Raw genomic sequence first — 22824 nt, forward strand, 5'->3', positions numbered from 1 at the left:
ATGTGCCACCTTATCGAATGCCTTCTAGAAATCCAAATACACCGCATCCACTGGCTCACCCTTATCCACCCTGCTCATTACATCCTCAAAGAACTCCAGCAAATTTGTTAAACCTAATTTCCCTTTCATAAAACCATGCTGACTCTGCTTGACTGCATTATGATTTTCCAAATGCCCTGCTACTGCTTCCTTAATGAAGGACTCTAGCATTTTCCCAACAACAGATGTTAGACTAACTGGTCTAAAGTTTCCTGCTTTCTGTCTCTCCTTTCTTAAGTAGGGGTGTTACATTTGTGGTTTTCCAATCCGCTGGGACCTCTCCAGAGTCCGGGGAATTTTAGTATATTTCAACTAATGCATCCACTATCTCTGCAGCCACTTCTTTTAAGACCCTGGGATGCAGGCCATCTGGTCCAGGGGACTTGTAGTCTTTTAGTCCCATTATTTTATCAAGTACTTTTTCCTTAGTGATAGTGATTGTCTGTAGTTCCCCTCTCCCTGTGGCCCTTTGATTATCCATTATTGGGATGTTGTTAGTGTCTTCTACCGTGAAGACAGATACAAATATTTGTTCAGAGTCTCTGCCATTTCCCCGTTCCCTATTATTAATTCCCCATTTTCATCCTCTAAGGGACCAATGTTTACTTTAGCTACTCTCTTCCTTTTTATATACCTGTAGAAGCTCTTACTTTCTGGTTTAATATTTCTTGCCAGTTTACTCATAATTCATCATCTCCCTTTATTTTTTTAGTCATCCTTTGATTTTTTTAAAATTTCCCAATCCTCTGGCCTCCCACAAATCTTGGCAACATTGTATTGTCTTCGTTTTCAATTTGATACCATCCTTTATTTCCTTAGTTAGCCACGGATAGTGCTCCCTTCTCAAAATCTTTCTTTCTCACTGGAATATATTTTTGTTGAGAGTTATGAAATATCTCCTTAAATGTCTGCACTGCATTTCAACTGTCTTACCTTTTAATTTCTTTTCCCGTCCAGTTCTGCCCTCATGCCTTTAAGATCAGGATACTGGTTTGCGATACAACTTTCTCACCCTCCAACTGAATTTGAAATTCAACCATGCTATGATCACTCTTTCCTAGAGGATCCTTTACTATGAGATCATTTATTAATTCTGTTTCATTACATATAGCTCACCGATTGATGGGCATTGTCAGACAATGATATCTGTACTCCAAACATGTGTCTCTGTTGGATCAATTGCTGCCATATTTTCATCTTTTGGGTGGAGAAGTTTTGAATATGCTGGCATTGCCTGTATCAATAGGCTATTGCATATTTCCACTTGAGACCTGGGTTGTGAATACATTGTAGGAACTGAAAATATGCAGAATATTGGCTGAGGGGGGGCGGGTGCGTTGCATTGAAGAGCACTGTAGGTGTTGTACCAGGTTTATGTTCAGCAGCTGATTAATTGAAGCACTTGGACAATTTTCTATTGTCCTCTCCTGAAGATGCTTGCTCTTGCTGGGGTATGGCCTTCTGGTTGCCAACACCTCAGTACGTTACCCAAGTGGCCATTCTTCATGTGTGAATCTATGCATTGAGTGTTAGCAAGCCATTCGACACTGGAGGGCATTACAACTGAACTTGATCCTATCCTCCATACATGAGCTCTTTCAGGCCAGGATCACTGGATAACAATCAGGAGCAGGAACTCCCGGATTTAACTTCAGGGGCACGCAGAACAATTGTAATGCCCTACTGTGTACCAACCAGGGATCCAACTTGGACCTGCTGTTCTTTGTGGCTATTTTGTGTTGTTTCTATAGCCGGTTACTCACTAGCACAAAGCTCCAATGGATTGTTAGTTTTGAGAATAAGTTCAGGTTTTGTCAAGCCATGGATATGATTGAAGAGAAAATAGATAGAAAAAAATCATATTTATTTGGTGCAAACAAAACTGAATAAAATAGGGAATTGATGAACAGAAATTCCAGTCATGGCACCAGCTATTTAGTCTTTGTCACGCACCGATTGCTTCTTGATAGGAAACGTGGTTAGGCACTTGGTTTTAATTGGTTAACTAGTCATGTGAACATGCTGGCTGTTGGTAATTGGGACAGTGTCTCTCTGGGCATTCATTGTAGGACTTAGATGGCTGTCTTGTTTATGCATTTATGTTGTATGTACAGTATTGTATTTATTTGGCACACCTGCCTCCTGTTCCACCTCAGCATGTTACTTTTCCTGTTCCTGGCTTCCCAGCCATTTGCACAATATGTTAAAAATGTTCTGAATCTGTTACTAATGAAATGTGCTGCAGCCAATCCCCTTGTAACACTTGGGAGATATAAGCACATAAGAAATAGGAGCAGGAATAGGCTATTTGGTCCTTTGAGCCTGCTCCGCCATTCAATATGGTCCTGGTGATGTAAGAAAACTACTAGGCACTTGGTCTAAGTATTAAACAAGGCTTTAATCAACTGTTTTTCAACATAGAGATCTAATTGTGTCTTTCACTAGTTCCTGTTAAAGAATGTCCTGAGCAAGCTGGGCCCATGCCAGTGTATTTATACTCTCCCTGGACAGCGCCACCAGCAGGCCGCCCAGTATCATTTCATAAGTCATTTCCACATGAATGATGAGATTCATGTCACCTGGTCTCTGTCACTTTTCACCTATTAGTAATCCCTAACGTGCTGCAGTGGAACAAAAAGAAAAAATCTTGCAGTGGCACTGAACAATAAAAGTTTAATAAAAATGTTAGGTGAAAATGCACTTTACCATCCTGCTTGGAGCCATGTGCACTCTAAATCAGCACAGATGTTGAGGTGGCTGGCTGCACTGCTGCATGTGACAGCGATTCATATTACACCATCCTCTGGAAAATTATTCACTTAACACACTTGGAATAAATGGCAATGTAGACTTTAAAGGATTTCTATATGTCTGCACTAATTAAGCTGTGAACTTTAGAGACTTTTACATTATTGGCCAGAATGTAGACTCCTAAATTGACTTTGAATCGTACTGCCAGGCTCACTGTGAACTGGCAGCAAAGGAAAAAGTTCATGCGCAAGGCAGCCCTGTGCAGAGTATTGAAATTTTAACATTTCTTCATATTACGAAGATAATAAATGCATTTGTGCATTTCACCCGGTCAAAAACATTTCTTCCTTGCCACCAGTTTAAAAATAATTGATGTGATGCTGACTTTAGGCAGCCCATGCTGTGGCGGCTAATGGCTGAAAAGTTATCCAAGAGTGCTGTATAATTCTGCAGTAAATATCTTCGGTATTCAGAGAGACCTTGGTGTCATTGTATACAAATCACTGAAAGTTAACATGCAGGTACAGCAAACTGTTGTGTCCGTGTATAATAAGACACAGACTGCAGGAGAACGGTACAACGGGTGTTTACTCAACGTGGCTCAAACTGAACTGATCTGTACAGATTACTACTCAGTGCTATATACAGGTGTGGTCACTGCCGGTACTGCAGTATACATGAGCTGTAAAAGATAGTTCCCCCCTTATAAAGGTATATACATTACAATTCCTCCCCTTTTAGATTAACAGTACCATAACACTCATTTAACAATTAAATATCAAACTAATTACAATTAACACTTAACATGCAACATTAGCTGAAAATAGTCTATTTATATATTCAGTCTTTGGGGAGGCTTCCTGGTCCTTTCTGGATAGTGCCTTTCCCGAGTGTCTTGCTCTTGGTGCGGAGGCGATTCTGGCCCCCTGTCGTCGGTTGGTTCATCAGCTTCCGATGCTACTGTTTCTGGGGTGGATGCGAGCTGTACGTCTGGTTCATCACCAGGTACGTATGGGCGAGGCATGGGGTTGACTTGTTCCTGTGACTCTAGGATCTGGTCAGCATGGCGTCTCACGATGCTCTCCCCAACGTCCACTGTGCACATTAGGGGGCCCTGCCGTGTGCATATCGTTCCTGGCTGCCATTTTTCTGTTCGGTAGTCGTGGGCCAAGACTGGTTGCCCTACATTGAAGCTCCTTGTTGGCTTCTCATGGATGTGCTGGAATTGCTTACTCTCAACATCTTTGTACATTTGGTCTGAGCAAATCCAGGCGCGATCTTAACCTTCAGTTAAAGAACATCATGGCTGGGGCCTGGTTGGTGACTGTATGTGTCGCATTCCGGTAGGTGAACAGGAAATTGTCCACCTTGTGCTGCAGCGGAATGTTGTCATTGTACATAGCCTTTATTGCCGCCTTAAAGGTTTGTACGAACCTCTCAGCCAATCCATTTGTGGCTGGATGATACGGGGCGGATGTGTAATGCCTTACCCCATTCTTTTTCAAGAACCTCCGGAACTCTTCGGACACAAACTGTGGTCCGTTGTCAGAGCAAATCTGTTCTGGCAAGCCATTCCTGGCAAAAATGGTCCGTAGGACTGCAATAGTTTTCTCCGTGGTGGTGGAGGACATTTTGATGCCCTCAGGCCATTTCGAGTGCGCATCCCACGGCTATTAAAAATATTGAGTCCATGAATGGACCAGCAAAATCAATATGCACCCATTGCCATGGAGATGAGGGCCACTCCCATGGGTGTAGAGGGGCCTGTGGTGGTGCATTTTGGACTTTCTGGCATCCTGAGCAGCTCTTGGTCAGGTCCTCGATTTGTTTATCGATTCCCGGCAACCACACAAGCCCTGGCTAGGCTTTTCATTTTTACCCCTCCCAGATGACCCTCATGAAGCTCATTGAGCACTCTATCCCTTAACTTGGGTGGAATTACCACTCGGGATCCGCACATCAAGGTCCCCCAGCACACTGACAGCTGATCTCTCCTTGTCGAGAATGCTGGCAACAGTGAGTTGCCATGTGCTGGCCATCCCTTCACCGTCAAATCATATACCCGAGACAGTGTCGGGTCATTTCGGGTTTCCTTTTCGATACAAGCGTTAGTTACCGGTAGGTATTCAACTATAGTCGAATGGAATATTTCGATACGATCCACTGCTGGTGCTTCCTCCGCAGTAGGCAGTGGCAGGCGTGATAGCCCATCAGCATTTCCATGCTGTTTCGTGCCCTTATATTCAATCTCATAGTGGTGCGCCCCTAGAAAAAGTGACCATCTTTGTAGTCGTTGCGCAGTCATCACCGGAACGTCCTTCTTCGGATTAAAAATGGAGACAAGAGGCTGGTGATCAGTCAGCAAGGTGAATTTCTGCCCTTGCAGATAGTGATTGAACTTTTTCACTCCCCACACTAGGCTGAGGGCCTCCCTGTCAATCTGGGCGTAGTTACGCTCGGCTGAGGTTAGTGATCGTGACGCAAAGGCTATTGGCCTCTCTGAGCCGTCCGAGAATTTGTGCGACAGCACCGCTCCAATGCCGTAGGGTGACGCATCACATGCCAACCGAATTGGTAATGCCGGGTTGTAATGGGCCAATACCTCTTTCGATGTGATTAGTGTTTTGCTCTTCTGGAAAGCTCGTCTACATTCGTCACTCCACTTCCATGGCACCCCAGTTTGCAGTAAGGTGTTCAGTGGGTGTAGTATTGTAGACAAATTTGGCAAGAACTTATGGTAGTAGTTTACCAGCCCGAGGAACGACCTCAGTTGTGACACATTTTCCGGTGCTAGAGCCTCGACTACTGCCTCAATCTTCTCTGGGGACTTATGTAACCCCTCTTTATCGATAACGTGACCACAATACGAGATCTGTTTTCTAAAAAACTTGCATTTGGGGCGGTTAGCTCGGAGCCCATATTCCTGCAATCTAGTGAGCACCTGCTCCAGGTTGGCAAGGTGATCACTGTCTTTTTCGCACGTGACCAGGATGTCGTCCAAATAACACTGGGTGCCTGGGATCCCTTGCAGGACTTGTTCCATTGCCCTCTGCCAAATAGCCGGAGCTGATGCTACCCCGAATACCAGCCAGTTGTATTGGTAGAGACCTTTATGGGTGTTGATTGTGAGGTATTTTATTGATGCTTCTTCTACCTCCATTTGCAGATACGCCTGGGCCAGATCAATCTTAGTGAAGCGTTTCCCTCCAGATAGCGAGGCGAAAATATCTTCAATCCGCGGAAGCGCATATTGTACGGTGTGAAGGACCGGGATCACTGTTACCTTAAAGTCCCCACAGATGCGAACCTTCCTTGGCTCCCCAGGCGTGCTGCTGAACGACTTTTTCATCACAGGGACGATGGGTGTAGCCCACTCGCTCCAGTCTACCTTGGACAGTACACCTGAACGTTCCAGACTCTCCAGCTCTGCTTCGACGGCTGGGCGGATCGCATAAGGTCTGGCCTTGAAATTTTGGGCTTGCGTTTTCTTCCATTTTAATCGTCGCTGTCATGCCTTTTAGTGTTCCGAGTCCTTGCTGGAACACTTCTTTCGCATCAGTTAGGATCTTTGACAGTCGCCCAGGTGTGACGTCGTCATCCTTTTTGCCAGCCACAGTCGGTGCCTGTATGGAATGCCAATCCAGTTGTATTTTCCGGATCCATTCAGGTCCCAGTAATGGTGGTCCTCCATCTTGCAATACATACAGGTCTAGTTTTGGTGTTTCCTTACCGTTATATATAACGGTCACCCTTATTTTTCCTTTGGGGTAGACTTTTTGCCCCGTGTACGTCTTCAAAATAATTTTTGTGTGTCTCAAGGGTATGTGTGAGAATAGCCGCTCGTAGTCCCGTCGGTTTATGACTGTTAGGGCCGATCCTGTGTCCAATTCCATCTTTACCTGGACTCCTGCTAACTTGAGAGTGACCCAAATGGTTCAGTGATCCTCTGTTGTGATCACATTATGTAGTTTCAGACAACTCAGTTCCCTGCTTTCGGAGTCGTTATCACTCTTTTGTTCGTCTGAACTATTCTCCGTCATCTTATGTACCTCCTTGTACTTTTCTTTGGTAGGTTTCTTATTGCTGGTTTTCTTTCCCGACCTGCAGACTCGTGCTATGTGTCCTACTTTTCCACACTTTCTGCACACTTTGTCTTTGAACCAGCAATCATTCTGGTCGTGTGTTCTGCCGCAGCGATAGCACTTCTCTGTTCCATATGACATTTTGTTTGTGCCATATCCTTGCGGACTCTGTTGTATCTCTGCAGCGCCCCGTGCTGCTGCTTCATATGATACCGCAATGCTGAAAGCCTTTTCCAGCGTAAGGTCCTTTTCAGATAAAAGCCGTTTCTGGGTTCCTTCACTTTGAAGCCCACACACAACTTGTCCCTTAAGGTATCTGCCAGTCCCACTCCAAACTGGCAGTGTTTCGATAGTTTGCGCAGTTCTGTTAAATAATCAGCATTGCTTTCATCCTTATGCTGGTTCTGTTTGTGAAACTTGAATCTATCTGCTATCAGCAGCGGTGTGGGGTTTAAATGTTCCTGTAGTATTGTTACTATGTCTTCAAAACTCTCTTCCATTGTCTTCGTTGGGGTTACTAGATTTCGTAATAAACCATACATCTTTGCACCCATTAAATTTAACAATACCGACGCTTTCTTGTCATCTGACACCTCATTTGCCTTGCAGTATACCTCTTATTCGTTCGACATATGTAGTCCAATCTTCGACTTCATTGTCATGCGGTGATACTGCCACTCTTCGGCATTTTGGGTGTGGTTTAAAATGGCGTCTCCCGCGCTTTCCTTCCTTCCTCCCCCGCTGCTGCCAACGCCGCTCCTGGCGGTTCTCGTGGTAATGGCGGCGCCCTGTAGGTTTTGCGCGCTTCTCCTGCGCTGCTGCCAACGCCGCTCTTGGCGGTCCTCGTGGCAATGGCGGCGCCTCGCGGGTTTCTGTGCGTCTCTCTCTCCCTCTCTTCGACGCTGCTCGGCCCCTGAACACCGGCTGCGCCCTGTGCGCTCTGCCCTCTCTCTCTCTCTCTCTCCCCCGTCGACACTGCTCGGCCCTTTGCTGTGCCGCTCGGTCGGGCTCTAGGCCGCCGCTGTCCGGGAAGGGTCTGCGCACTACCTGTTGCCAGCCCGTTTCGCTGGACCACCTCGACTGGAAAGCCAAGCCTGGCTCTCGACAGCCTCCCCCGCAATTCTCGAGTCTCTGCTGGATGACTGGGCGGTTGCCCGTGGTCGACGCCCGAGTCTCTGGCCTTGACCTCCAGTCCACTGATCTCCAGGAACGAATCCCCGGGAGGTGATGCAGAGTTGCAGGTAGGTTCGAACTTGCCTTGTCGCCAATGTTGTGTCCGTGTATAATAAGACACAGACTGCAGGAGAACGGTACAACAGGTGTTTACTCAACGTGGCTCACACTGAACTGATCTGTACAGATTACTACTCAGTGCTATATACAGGTGTGGTCACTGCCGGTACTGCAGTATACATGAGCTGTAAAAGATGGTTCCCCCCTTAAAGGTATATACATTACACAAACAATTAGGAAAGCAAATGGTATGTTGTCCTTTTATTATAAAGGGATTGAAGTATAAGAGTTGTCTAGGGCCTTGGTGAGACCACACCTGGACCAGTTTTGTTCTGCTTACCTAAGGAAGGATATACTTGCCCTAGAGGGTGTGCAACTAAGGTTCACTAAACTGACTCCTGGGATGGGGGGGGATTGTCCTATGAGGAGAGATCGAGTACGGCTATATTCCCTAGAGTTTAGAAGAATGAGAGGTGATCTTATTGAAACATATAACATTCTTAAGGGGCCTGACAGGGTAGATGCTGGGAGGATGTTTCCCCTACCTGGGGAGTCTAGAACTAGGGGTCACAATCTCAATAAGGGGTCGGCCATTTAAGACTGAGATGAGAAACTTCTTCACTTAAAGGGTTGTGAATCTTTGGAATTCTCTACCCCAGAGGGCTGTGAAGGCTCAGTCGTTGAGTATTAGCAAGACTGAGATCAATAGATTTTGGATACTAAGGAAATACTGAGTGCGAGTCAGCAGAGAGTGCTGTGAGTTTGGGTAAGTGTGAGAGTTCTTTAATTGTTATTTCTCTTTAAATCATTCTTGATAAGATTACTTAAGCAGTTTAAGTAAAGGGGAAATGTTAAATATTTGGGATTCTGTTGGTTTAAGAAGAGTAAAACAAGGTTACACTGCAGTAGGAGTAAATTGGCACAGCAGGCAGTGGAAACCAGTTTTCTAACCAATCAGCAGGGGTGACTCATTTGGCTGTAAACCAACAAACAGGATAAAAAGACCAGTCCTAGTGCGAGCAAGCACTGAGTGCAAGTCAGCAGAGAGTGCTGTGAGTTAGGGTAAGTGGGGTGTTAGGTGCTCTTTTCAAACTTTAATTCTGTGGGTTGTAGTTAATAAGGCCTTTCTGGTGCAGAGTGACTGTTGGTAAACCATTTAACTGGTGTAGTTAGAGGGATTGATTTAATTTAAATCCAATTAATTAAAGGGGATAATAGCATCTAAAATCGGGCAGAGGGTGTCCATAACTAACAATAAAAAATTTAATTAATTACATGGAATGGAGCAGGTGATGTGTTACTGTTGCGAGATGTGGGAGCCGGTGGACCCCATTGAGGCTCACGGTGATTACGTCTGTGATAAGTGTCTGCTGCTACAGGAACTCCAGCTCCATGTTGATGAGCTGGAGTCTGAGCTTCAGACACTGCGACACATCAGGGAGGGGGAGAAGTACCTGGACTCTGTTTCAGGAGGTGGTCACACCTATGAAGTTAATTAATTCAGATGTAGCCCATGGTCAGGGACAGGACGGTGTGACTACAAGTGAGGCAGGTACGGGGATCCAGGAGGTAGAGCTGGAGGAGCCGCAGCCCTTGCTCTTGTCCAACAGGTTCGAGGTTCTTACTCCCTGTGGGGACAGGAGCAGGGACTGCAGGGAGGATGAGCAACCTGGCCACAGCACCGTAGAACGGGGGGCCATTCAAGAGGGGGGAGTAAATAGAAATGTTGTAGTGGTAGGGGATAGTATTATTAGGGGGATAGATAGAGTTCTCTGCAGCCGAGAGCGAGAGTCCCGAAGGCTGTGTTGCCGACCCGGTGCCAGGGTTAAGGACATCTCCTCTGGGCTGGTAAGAAACTTGCAGTGGGAGGGGGTGGATCCAGTTGTCGTGGTCCATGTTGGTACAAACGACGTAGATAGGACTAGGAAGCCGGTTCTGTTAAAGGAGTATGAGCAGCTCGGGGTCAAATTAAAAAACCGAACCTCAAGGGTAATAATGGATTATTACCTGAGCCACGAGCGAATTTGGCTGGGACAAATAAAATTAGAGAGTTAAATGCGTGGGTCAAAGACTGGTGTGGGAGAAATGGGTTTTGCTTCCTGGGACACTGGCACCAGTGCTGGGGCAGGAGGGAGCTGTTCTGTTGGGACGGGCTTCACTTGGCCAGTGCTGGGACAAGAATCCTGGTGGATCATATAACTAGGGCTGTAGAGAGGGCTTTAAATTAACTAGTGGGGGGAGGTTCCTAGAGAGCAAATAATAAAAATGACAACAGAGAAGGTCATAGACTTAGGTAGCAGTGGGGAAATTAAAAACCAGAGCGTGTCAGGAAGGGGCAGAAGGTATGGAGTAAAAGGTAAAGTAATAAAAAGGGCAAAAGCAGGAACTAAGTGTCACAAAACATATTTGAAAGTTCTCTATCTGAATGCACGTAGCATTCGTAACAAAATAGACGAGTTAATGGCACAAATAACTACATATGGGTATGATCTTGTGGCCATTACAGAAACATGGCTGCAGGGTGAAAATGCCTGGGAATTAAACATACCAGGTTATTTAACGATCAGGAAGGACAGGCAGGAAGGAAGGGGAGGTGGGGTGGCTATGTTAATAAAGGAAGGAATCACTGTAATACAGAGAAATGATATTGGGTCAAAAGATCAGGATAATGAAACAGTTTGGATAGAGGTAAGGAATAATAAGGGGAAAAAAACACTAGTGGGCGTAGTCTATAGGCCTCCAAACAGTGGCAACTCTGTTGGACGGAGTATCAATCGGGAAATAGCTGAGGCTTGTAATAAGGGAACATCTATAATTATGGAGGATTTTAACTATCATATTAATTGGACAAATCAAATTGGGCAGGGCTGCCTTGAGGATGAGTTCATTGAGTGTATTAGGGATGGGATTCTTGAGCAGTATGTAACTGAACCGACCAGGGGGCAAGCAACCTTAGATCTGGTCCTGTGTAACGAGACAGGATTAATTAAAAATGTCCTAGTAAAGGATCCGCTTGGAATGAGTGACCATAACATGGTTGAATTCCATATTCAATTAGAGGGTGAGAAGGTTGGATCTCAAACAAGCGTGCTAAGCTTGAATAAAGGAGACTATGAAGGTATGAGAGCGGAATTGAGTAGAGTGGATTGGGAAAATAGATTAAAGGGTAAGACGATACATGATCAGTGGTGTACATTTAAGGCGTTATTTTACAACTTCCAAAAAATATATATTCCACTGAGAAGAAAAGGGTGTAAAAGAAAAGACAGCCATCCGTGGCTAAGTAAAGAAATTAAGGATAGTATTCGACTAAAAAGGGCATATAAGGTAGCCAAATCTAGTGGGAGGATAGAGGATTGGGAAAACTTTAAAAGACAGCAAAAAATAACAAAAAGATTGATTAAGAAAGGGAAGATAGATTATGGAAGTAAATTAGCAAAAAATATAAAAACAGATAGTAAGAGTTTTTATAGTTACATCAAAAGAAAAAGGGTGGCTAAAGTAAATGTTGGTCCCTTAGAGGATGAGACCGGGAAATTAATGGTGGGAAATATGGAGATGGCAAAAACACTGAATATTTTGTATCAGTCTTTACAGTAGAGGACACTAAGAATATCCCAACACTGGACAAACGGGGCTATGGGGGGGGTGGGGGGCTAAACACGATCAAAATCACTAAGGAAGTGGTACTCGGTAAAATAATGGGACTCAAGGCAGATAAATCACCTGGACCTGATGGCTTACATCCTAGGGCCTTGAGGGAAGTGGTGGTAGGGATTGTGGATGCATTGGTAATAATTTTCCAAAACTCCCTGGACTCGGCAAGGGTCCCGGCAGACTGGAAAACTGCTAATGTAACACCCTTATTTAAAAAGGGCAGTAGACAGAAGGCTGGAAACTATAGACCGGTTAGCCTAACATCTGTGGTAGGTAAAATTTTGGAGTCCATTATTAAGGAGACAGTAACAGGACATTTGGACAATCATAGGACAAAGTCAGCATGGTTTTATGAAGGGGAAGTCATGTTTGACAAATTTGCTGGAGTTCTTTGAGAAAGTAACATATAGGGTGGATAAAGGGGAACCAGTGGACGTAGTGTATTTAGACTTCCAAAAGGCATTTGACAAGGTGCCACACAAGATTATTGCTTAAGATAAAAAAATCACGGGATTGGGGGTAATATTCTGGCATGGATAGAGGATTGGCTATCTAACAGAAGGCAGAGAGTTGGGATAAATGGTTCATTCTCAGACTGGCAATCAGTAACTAGTGGTGTTCCGCAGGGGTCAGTGCTGGGTCCCCAACTCTTTACAATCTATATTAACGATTTGGAGGAGGGGACCGAGTGTAACATATCAAAGTTTGCAGATGATACTAAGATGGGAGGGAAAGTAGTGAGTGAGGAGGACATAAAAAACCTGCAAGGGGACATAGGCTAAGTAAGTGGGCAGAGATTTGGCAGATGGAATACAATACTGGAAAGTGTGAGGTTATGCACTTTGGCAGGAAACATCGTAGAGCAAGTTATTATCTTAATGGCAAGAAACTGGAAAGTACTGAAGTACAAAGGGATCTGGGGGTCCTGGTGCACGAAACTCAAAAGGTTAGTATGCAGGTGCAGCAAGTGATTAAGAAGGCCAATGGAATGTTGGCTTTCATTGCTAGGGGGATAGAATATAAAAATAGGGAGGTATTGCTTCAGTTGTACAAGGTATTGGTGAGACCGCACCTGGAATACTGCATACAGTTTTGGTGTCCATACTTAAGAAAGGACATACTTGCTCTCGAGTCAGTACAAAGAAGGTTCACTCGGTTAATCCCGGGGATGAGGGGATGGACATATGAGGAGAGGTTGAGTAGATTGGGACTCTACTCATTGGAGTTCAGAAGAATGAGAGGCGATCTTATTGAAACATATAAGATTGTGAAGGGGTTGGATCGGGTGGATGCGGGGAGGATGTTCCCGATGATGGGTGAAACTAGAACTAGGGGGCATAGTCTTAGAATAAGGGGCTGCTCTTTCAAAACTGAGATGAGGAGGAACTACTTCACTCAGAGGGTGGTAGGTCCATGGAATATGCTGCCCGAAAAAGCTGTAGAAGCTACATCATTACATAAATTTAAAACAGAAATAGACAGATTCCTAGAAGTAAAGGGTTATGGGGAGCGGGCAGGAATTTGGACATGAGTCTAGGTTCGGATCGGTCATGGCCCTGTGGGTAGCGGAGCGGGCCCAGGGGCCGTGTAGCCTGATCCTGCTCCTGTTTCGTGTGTCTAATTCTGTTAGATTCAGGAGATGGTTCAGTGATAGTAGATTGGCGGTTAGGATCAGATCAGCCATGATCTTATTGAATGGTGGAGCAGGCTCGAGGGGCCGATTGGCCTACTCCTGCTCCTATTTGTTATGTTCTTATGAATATGGGGATAGTGTGGGAAGGTGGAGTTGAGGTCGAAGAAAAGCCATGATCTTACTGAATGGCGGAGCAGGCACGAATGGCTGACTCCTGCTCCTATTTCTTATGTTCTTATGACCTTTTGAGTAATTTAGTGGAAGAACTTGTATTTATGTAGTGACTTGAATGGAGCGTTTTGCAGAGGCATCATGAAAGCGAATGCCAAGCCAAGCCAAATATTAGGAGAGCTGAACAAAAGTTTGGTCAATGAGGTGAGTTTTAAGGAGGGCCTTTATATAAAAAAAAAAGGAAGAGGAGGTAAGGATTTAGGGAGGGAATTCCAGAGAGTGGGACTGGCAGCCATGCCTTCAGCACCTAGGCATAACAAAGGGATGGGAGATGCACAGGGGCTTCCGTCAGAGGAACTGAGTTTGTGAAGTGGGGTGGGGGGGTGGTGTTGGGAGGTCACGGGGATAATCAGGGGAAAGGGCCATGTTGGGATTTAAACAGAAGAACAAACATTTTTGATTTCTGCCATTGGGAGCTGAGACCCACTGTTGGTCAATGAGTTATGGGGTGATGGGCAAGTGGGACTCTGTGATTGATAGGATTCTGGGCAGCTGGACTTTGAGCATGTAGGATGGCAGGCTAGTCAGTGGAACATTGGGTTAATCAAATCTGGAAGTGACAAAGGCATAGAGAGAGGTTTTGGCAGTAAATGGGCTGGGGTAAAGGCAAAAGCCGGCAATATTAGAGGTGGAAGTAGGTTGGTTTTTGTGATGGAAGAAAATTGGGGTTAGAAGGCGAGGTTGAACAGGTTGCCAAGATTACAAATGGTCCGAGACAGTGACTAGAAAGTTGGGGTTGATTGTGAGGGTCCTGAGTTTGTGATGGGGGCCCAAGATGATAGCTTGTCATCCAGGTGCTTTACTGGAGGAAGTTGAGACTCAAACAAGCAGTCACAGCACAGAGGCAAAGGGTTGAGAGAGACAACAGATTTAAGGACTTTGGAGAGGCGAGGAAGGTTGGAGACAGGCAATAGTTAATGAGGACAGGGAGGTTTTGAGAGGGGTGATTGTGGTTTAGAAAAGCAGGGGGTGCACAGTACCTGTACACACCTTATGATGTGCATTGTTTATATCCTGGACTATTTCTTTGTCTCTCCCTCTCTCGCTGTCTGTTTCTCTTGCGCGCCCTATCTCTTCCTCCCTGCAGTCTTGCTCCAACTAGCCAGCAGTTACGGGATTCTGTTTTTATGTAAACACCCCCCCATGTCTCACTTATCGTACAAACTTTGCGAATTCACCCTACTAGCTAGAGTGTAAGTATGGGTAAGTGATTCCGAGAAAATGCAGATATAAAGTTGTTAACTTGCGGATTACAGTCTCTGCTGCAGACTATAGTACATGCTTTTTTTAAATATAAAACTAATGGATGCACAAAAAAAGAGCAAGACTGATGCAGTTGCCCTTGTGTTGCAACCAGACAACTGCCCAAAAGAGCATACTTCAAAATACTGAACAACTGTTCCTGTGGCAAAAACAATCGAGAACCCGGATAACTTTTGTTCAAGACATTGAAACAAACGAGACAAAAAAAGGATGGGTAAAGTGCTGTGCAGCCAGCTTTTAAACTTGAGCAATTGACTTATAAATGCAGTCTTTGAAAGTACAGTGTGTCATGAATCTTACCATTCATGTAGAAATGACTCAAGATAACACTGGGTGGCCAGCTAGTGGCGCCGTCCAGGGAAAGTATAAATACTCTGGCGTGGGCCCAGCTTGCTCAGGACGTTTTTGTAACCAGGAACTAGTGATGTAACTAGAACTCATGGTTGTGAAACAGTTGATTAAAGCCTTGTTTTATACTCAGACCAAGTGCTTCGTAGTTTTCTTATATCACAGTGCAAGAGGAAACCTAATGTCATTCTGTGATGGATTCCAGGCCTGCAGCTCGACAGCAGCTGTTGGCTGCAAAAGGGACAGAAACTAGCTACTTTCCTTTTACATTTGGTTTTACCCAGTAAGCTTAGTGGTTATACTGCACACTGGGGACTGAAATCTTGGTCATTTGCAGGCAGTTCCAGTTCACTGAGTGCAGTATAATGGCCAAGACCATTAAGCTGTGATTGAGACATTGTTAAGGGGGTGAGCAAGAAATTGAAGATGATTGTCCCAAGCCTGGAAATCAGCTGGATAGAAAGGCTTTAAGCTCAATTTTCCTAGATAAAAGGATTTTAGAGTGGGGGGAGGGAGAGGAGGAGTAGAAGAGTATGTCTGAAATATTTAAAATGAGCAAAGCTTCCTCTGAATCTTGGAAGTTCTGTGGTGCTGGGTACAAGCCTGCAGTTTCAGCTGGGAGTTTATAGAATAAGCTACCACTAAAGGTAACAAGTGTAAAATCCTGTTTCTAGCATTTGAGGAAAACGATGGGTGGATTTTTGGTTTGGAAGGGACTACAGGTTCAGATCTGTGGCAAGAGGGTTATAAGACTAGACTTAGAATGAGCTGGATCAACACAACAACCCTTTTCTGGTTCAGTGGTGATCCAGTTTAAACAAAGGTCTTTTGGTCAGACTGATGTCGCTCACCTTTCCATTTGCGGAATCCATCTCCATGCTTAAAAGTCTTCAAACCAAGATATCCGCACAGGTAATGTTTCTTTCTACCTTAATGTGGATTACACGTGGTCTTCCTGTAAGGGCACATCCCAGTAAATCCAGAGAGCTTAGGTGCAGCTTGGCAAAAGCCAAAGCTTGGGACTCGCAAGTGTGCACAAGGATGCTGCTGGGGTTTAATGAGCTAAAACTGTACAGCGTACCAGCACACGGTGTTTGGTAAACATACTGCCGCTTATCAAGCCAGGGCCATATTACCTGGTGGCTGGCAGGGTTATCTGGCGCTGATTGGGAAGAATTCTGGCTCTCAATGACTGGTCTACTTTTCCAGGTGCAGTTAATAGTTCAGGCTGGCTGGTCAGTCTTGGATCTGCCTGGTTCAGGCATCAGATTATTGAACCTGCATAGGGCATTGGTTGAGCTTGTTCCTGTCTAGGTGTTTCCATTCTTCCAATGTATGTCATCTTGGAGCCGCAAAGACCCTGCTTCCCCCTCCTAAGGAGGATAGTTACTAGCTGGTCAGACAATTGATGAGCAGTATTCTCCCTAAGGTGTGCGTGGCCGAGCATCAATTGGGAGGTTCCCACGCTGGCCGCTCACAATCTGTTGCTGCTGGAAGATACCGCAGTTGCACAGCAAATTTAAAGGGGCTGTGCATGAAAAGAAATTAGAGGGAGCATTGCTGATGAGCCTGCGTTTGAGCCCTTGCTAGGCATAAAGCAGGTATCTTGAATTCCACATGTAAGAGCATAGCTCACCATGCAGTGTGAGAGAGTGCATCACCTTCACGCTTCAGAGATGCTAGGTGTGTTCCATTTACACTGCATCAGATGCTGCAGGGTTTGGATGCATTTTTAATAGCAGTGGGATCAAGTATCCATGATTATACAACTTGTGCTATTCTATACACACTTATTTAGTCCATGCATGGAGTGCTGATCATTGGCCTCCCAACTGCCAGTGAATTCTCAACGTTGAAATTAAATGAGGGGACAGCAGGTTCCCTGAGTGGTATTTAAAAAAAAAAAAAAAAGTTTCTAAAATATCGGCTGTGTACCGCAGTAGTTGTGAGGTACCACCTTTTTTGGTGGACTCAATACTGACACCATACAGTATTGCTTTACACTACACTGGGATATTACTTTTTTTTTTGCAGCTGTGAAGCTTGACTTGTATGGTGAGTAAATGAATGTTGCTGTGGGAGGAGATGCAGGAGATTTTTTTTTTAAGCTAAAGTTGTGGCTCATGAGTTACTATCGGGGCTTGCTTTATTCCAGGGAATCTTTTAGCTATTTTGTACATTTTGGGTCTTGCAGGAATGGAGTGTCTTTTTTTTTAAAAAGGTCTCTAACCCATCTGGTTGCGCCTCCCAGGGGTTTAGCTGGGAGCTTTTATCGGTCACCATTACCATGGTCATTGTGTTACACTGTTCCTAGGGTGATTCATTCATATAAACATAGAAGATAGGAGCAGGAGTAGGCCATTCAATGCGATCATGGATGATCATCCAAATTCATTACCCTGTCCCTGCATTCACCCCATATCCCTTGATCCCCTTAGCCTTAAGAAATATATCTAACTCCTTGAATATATTAAATGAATTGGCCTCAACTGTCTTCTGTGGTAGAGAACTCCACAGGTTCATCACTCTCTGGGTGAAGAAATTCCTCCTCATCTCAGTCCTAAATGGCTTACCACTTATCCTTAGACTGTGACCCCTGGTTCTGGACTCCCCCACCATCGGGAACAGCCTTCCTGCATCTGGCCTGTCTAGTCCTGTTAGAATTTTAGAAGTTTCAATGCGATCCCCTCTCATTCTTCTAAACTCTAGCGAATATAAGCCTAATCGACCCAATCTCTCTTCATACGTCATTCCTGCCATCCCAGATATCAGTCTGGTGAATCTTCGCTGCACTCCCTCCATGGCAAGAACATCTTTCCTCTGATAAGGCAACCAAAACTGCACACAATACTCTAGGTGTGGTCTCACCAAGGCCCTGTACAACTGCAGCAAGACATCATTGCTTCTGTACTCGAATCCTCTTGCTATGAAGGCCAGCATACCATTTGCCGCCTTATCCGCCTGCATGCTTACCTTCAGCGACTGGTGCACAAGGACACCCAGGTCTCGTTGCACTTCCCCTTTTCCCAATCTATTGCCGTTCAGATAATCTGCTTTCCTGTTTTTGCCACCAAAGTGGATAACCTCGCATTTATCCACATTGGGCAGATGCATGGCAGATGCAGTATAATCACCCAACCTGTCCAAATCATACTGGAGTTTCTGTGCATCATCCTCACAGCACACACGCCCACCCAGCTTTGTGCCATCTACAAACTTGGAGATATTACATCTAGTTCCCTCGTCTAGATCATTAATATATATTGTGAATAACTGGGGTCCTAGCACCGATCCCTGCGGTACCCCACTAGTCACTGCCTTCCACTCGGAACAAGAACCGTTTATTCCAACTCTTTGCTTCCTGTCTGCCAACCAGTTTTCTATCCAAGTCAGTACCTTACCCCCAATCCCATGTGCTTTAACTTTGCACGCTAGTCTCTTATGCGGGACCTTTATCGAAAGCCTTCTGAAAGTCCAAATACACCACATCCACTGGTTCTCCCTTATCTATTCTACCAGTTACATCCTCAAAAAATTCCAGTAGATTAGTCAAGCATGATTTACCTTTTGTAAATCCATGTTGACTTTGTCTGATCCTGTCACTGTTTTCCAAGTGCTCTGCTATTACATCTTTTATAATGGACTCTAGCATTTTCCCCACTACCGATGTCAGGCTTACCAGTCTATAATTCCCTGTTTTTTCTCTACCATCTTTTTTAAATAGTAGGGTTACATTAGCTACCCTCCAATCCATGGGAACTGTTCCAGAGTCTCTAGAATTTTGGAAGATGACGAGCAATGCATCTACTATTTCTAGGGCCACTTCCTTAAGTACCCTAGGATGTAAATTATCAGGCCCTGGGGATTTATCAGCCTTCAATTTCCCCAACACCATTTCCCTACAAATACTGATTTCATTCCATTCCTCCCTCTCATTAGACCCTATGTTCCCCGACATCTCACACACACAGAAGTCACACAGAAACCCCACAGTGCAGATAGAGGCCATTTCGGCCCATCGAGCCTGCACCGACTCATATCCCACCCGATCCCCGTAACCCCTACACCAACACATATCCCACCCTATCCCCGTAACCCCACGTATTTAATCCCCCTAACACTAAGGGTCAATTTATCATAGCCAATCAACCTAACTCGCACATCTTTGGACTGTGGGAGGAAACCGGAGCACCCGGAGGAAACCCACGCGCAAACGGAGAGAATGTGCAAACTCCACACAGACAGTCGCCCGAGGCCGGATTCGAACCCGGGTCCTTGGCGCTGTGAGGCAACAGTGCTAACCACTATGCCACCGTGCTGCCCTTGTGTCCTCCTTTATTTGTGTCCTCCTTTGTGAAGACAGAACCAAAGTATGTATTTAATTGGTCTGCCATGTCTTTGTTCCCCATTTTAAATTCCCCTGATTCTGACTGCAAGGGACCTACGCTTGACTTTACCAATCTTTTTCTCTTCGCATATCTATAGAAGCTTTTACAGTCAGTTTTTATGTTCCCTGCAAGCTTACTCTCATACTCTATTTCCCCCCTCTTAATTAATCCCTTTGTCCTCCTTTGCTGAATCCTAAACTACTCCCAATCCTCAGGTTTGCTGCTTTTTCTGGCCAATTTATATGTCCTGTCCTTGGATCTTCTGCTATCCCTAATTTCCCTTGTTAGCCAATGTTGAGTCACCTTTTTTGTTTTATTTTTATGCCAAACAGGGATGAACAAATTCTGTAGTTCATCCATGCGATATTTAAATGTTTGCCATTGCCTATTCACCGTCAACCCTTTAAATAACATTCCCCAATCCATCCTAGCCAACTCGCGTGTCATACCATCGTACTTTCCTTTATTTAAATTCAGTACCCAAGTCTCTGAATCAACTACTTCACTCTCGATCTTAATGAAGAATTCGATCATATTATGATCGCTCCTCCCCAAGGGGCCTCGCACAACAAGACTGCTAATTAATCCTTTCTCATTACATTATACCCAGTCTAAGATGGCCTGATCTCTAGTTGGTTCCTCGACATATTGGTCCAGGAAACCATCCCGTATAGAAGAATTCCTCTTCCACACTATTGTTAGTAATTTGGTTAGACCAATCTATATGTAGATTAACATCACCCATGATAATTGCTGTGCTCTTATTGCACGCATCTCTAATTTCCCATTTAATGCCATTGCCAACCTCAGCATTACTGTTTGGGGGTCTGTATACAACTTGCAGTAACGTTTTCTGCCCCATGGTATTTCTCAGCTCTACCTATACAGATTCCACATCATCAGAGCTAATATCCTTCCTTACTATTGTGTCTCCTCTTTAACCAGCAATGCTACTCCACCGCCTTTTCCTTTTTGCCTGTCCTTCCTGAATATTGAATACCCCTGGATGTTGAATTCCCAGCCTTGGTCACCCTGGAGCAATGTCTCCGTAATCCCAATTATATCATATCTGTTTACATCTATCTGCGCAGCTAATTCATCCACCTTATTACGAATGCTCCTCGCATTAAGACACAAAGCCTTCAGGCTTGTTTTTTTTTTTTTAACACTTAGACCTTTTAGAATTATTGTTTAATGCGGTCATGTTTGATTTACACCCTTGATTTCCCTGACTTCCACTTTTGCTTTTCTCCTTCCTGTCTTTTGCTTCTATCCTTGCTTCCCTTTCCTCTGTCTCCCTACCATTTTATTTTAAACCCACCCCAACAGCACTAGCAAACACTCCCCCCTAGGACATCGGTCCCGGTCCTGCCCAGGTGTAAACCGTCCAGTTTGTACTGGTCCCACCTCCCCCAGAACCGGTTCCAATGTCCCAGGAATTTGAATCCCTCCCTCTTGCACCATTCTTCTAGCCACGTATTCATCTGAAATATCCTTCTATTTCTACTCTGACTAGCACACGGCACTGGTAGCAATCCTGAGATTACTACCTTTTTGAGGTCCTATTTTTAAATTTACCTCCTAACTCCCTATATTCAGCTTTTAGGACCTCATCCCATTTTTTACCGATATCGTTGGTATCTATATGCACCACAACAACTGGCTGTTCACCGTCCCCCTCCAGAATGCCCTGCAGCCGCTCTGAGACATCCTTGACCCTTGCACCAGGGAGGCAACATACCATCCTGGAGTCTCGTTTGCAGCCGCAGAAACACCTATCTATTCCCCTTACAATAGAATCCCCTATCACTATAGCGCTCTCGCTCTTTCTCCTCCCGTCCTGTACAGCAGAACCACCCATGGCGCCAGGAAGTTGGTTGCTGCTGCCTTCCCCCGATAAGCCATTCTTCCCCCCCCCCCCCCCCCCCCCCCAACAATATCCAAAACGGTATATCTGTTTGAGAGGGGGATGGCAGCAGGGGACCCCTGCACTACCTGCCTGCGCCTACTACTCTGCCTGGCGGTCACCCATTCCCTTCCTGCCTGTGCAGCCTTTACCTGCAGTGTGACCAACTGATTAAACGTGATATCCACGACGTCCTCAGCATCGCGAATGCTCCAGTATGTATCCATTCGCAGCTCCAGTGCCGCAATGCGGCCTGCCAGTAGCTGCAGCTGGATACACTTCCTGTGTCCCTGATGGCCATGTGTGCGGGAAGTGTCCCTGATTTCCCACATAGTGCAGGAGGAGCATGCCACGGGGCCAAGCTCTCCTGCCATGACTTACACTTTAATTAATTAAAATTAAATCAATACCACCAATTATACTATTAAATGATCTACTCAAGTGCCCTTGTTTACTAGCACTCCCCACTACACAGCAGAGACCTTAGAAACTATAACCACAAAATTAAGACCTTCTAAACTTTATAAACTATGAACCTTAACTGTCAAACTATAGAGTAGTATAAATACTCACCTGGCCGTACTCACCCAATCAGCTGCTCCCTCCTGCCCGTGTCATGTTTTGAATCGTGACGTGGCTCTGGAACGCCGCCGCCGGTCTGCGAGATTGGTAAGCTTGTGAAAAAAGCCCGCGAAAGTGAGTTTAAATACTCACTGAAATTCCACTCTCACTGCTCCAGACACTGGCGTCGGGCTTCAGATTCAGTGCATGGCTGTTGTCTTTGCCCACCTATAATTTTTATTTTACATCTTTGAATTTTCTTTGTGCTGATTAAGATGAGAGATATTGGTGCTGGCCTGTGGAACACCACTGTGAACACCCGGATTCAAGCCCTTCTAGTTAAGAAATACCACAGCTGGATGTACAGCTAAGATCTGTCTGCAGTGATCTAGCAATAGCCCGTTATGCTACTGTCAGAAGAGCACTCCCTACTGACACAACTGTGACAAAGCTATTTCTCATACCTGCCATCCAGTTGGCCCCCCTCAGTGAAGTTAATGCTGAATGGTAGGCATTTTTGCACTATGGCTGCCCAGCACTCTGAACTGAAGTTAGACTGCACAAACACTTTTATGCAAGATCCTAATAGCAACAGCTTGAATTTATATAGTGCCTTTAACGTAGTATAGCGTCCCAAGGTGCTTCACAGGAGCGTTCGCAAACAAAATTTATTCAATCGTTAAACTGGATTTGAGCGATAGTTTCAAGGGTGACAGTACAATGTGCCTAACC

The 22824-nt window shown here is 45.0% G+C and overlaps 1 protein-coding gene across 13 annotated transcripts in view; it reads left to right on the forward strand.

Moving 5' to 3' along the window:
• cnot1 (CCR4-NOT transcription complex, subunit 1) overlaps positions 1–22824 on the forward strand; it is a 239717-nt gene that overhangs the window by 161870 nt on the left and 55023 nt on the right. The window lies entirely within an intron of this gene.

Source organism: Somniosus microcephalus, chromosome 6, assembly GCF_052327205.1.
Source record: "Somniosus microcephalus isolate GS21.2 chromosome 6, FLI_Smic_1.0, whole genome shotgun sequence".
NCBI lineage: Eukaryota > Metazoa > Chordata > Chondrichthyes > Squaliformes > Somniosidae > Somniosus > Somniosus microcephalus.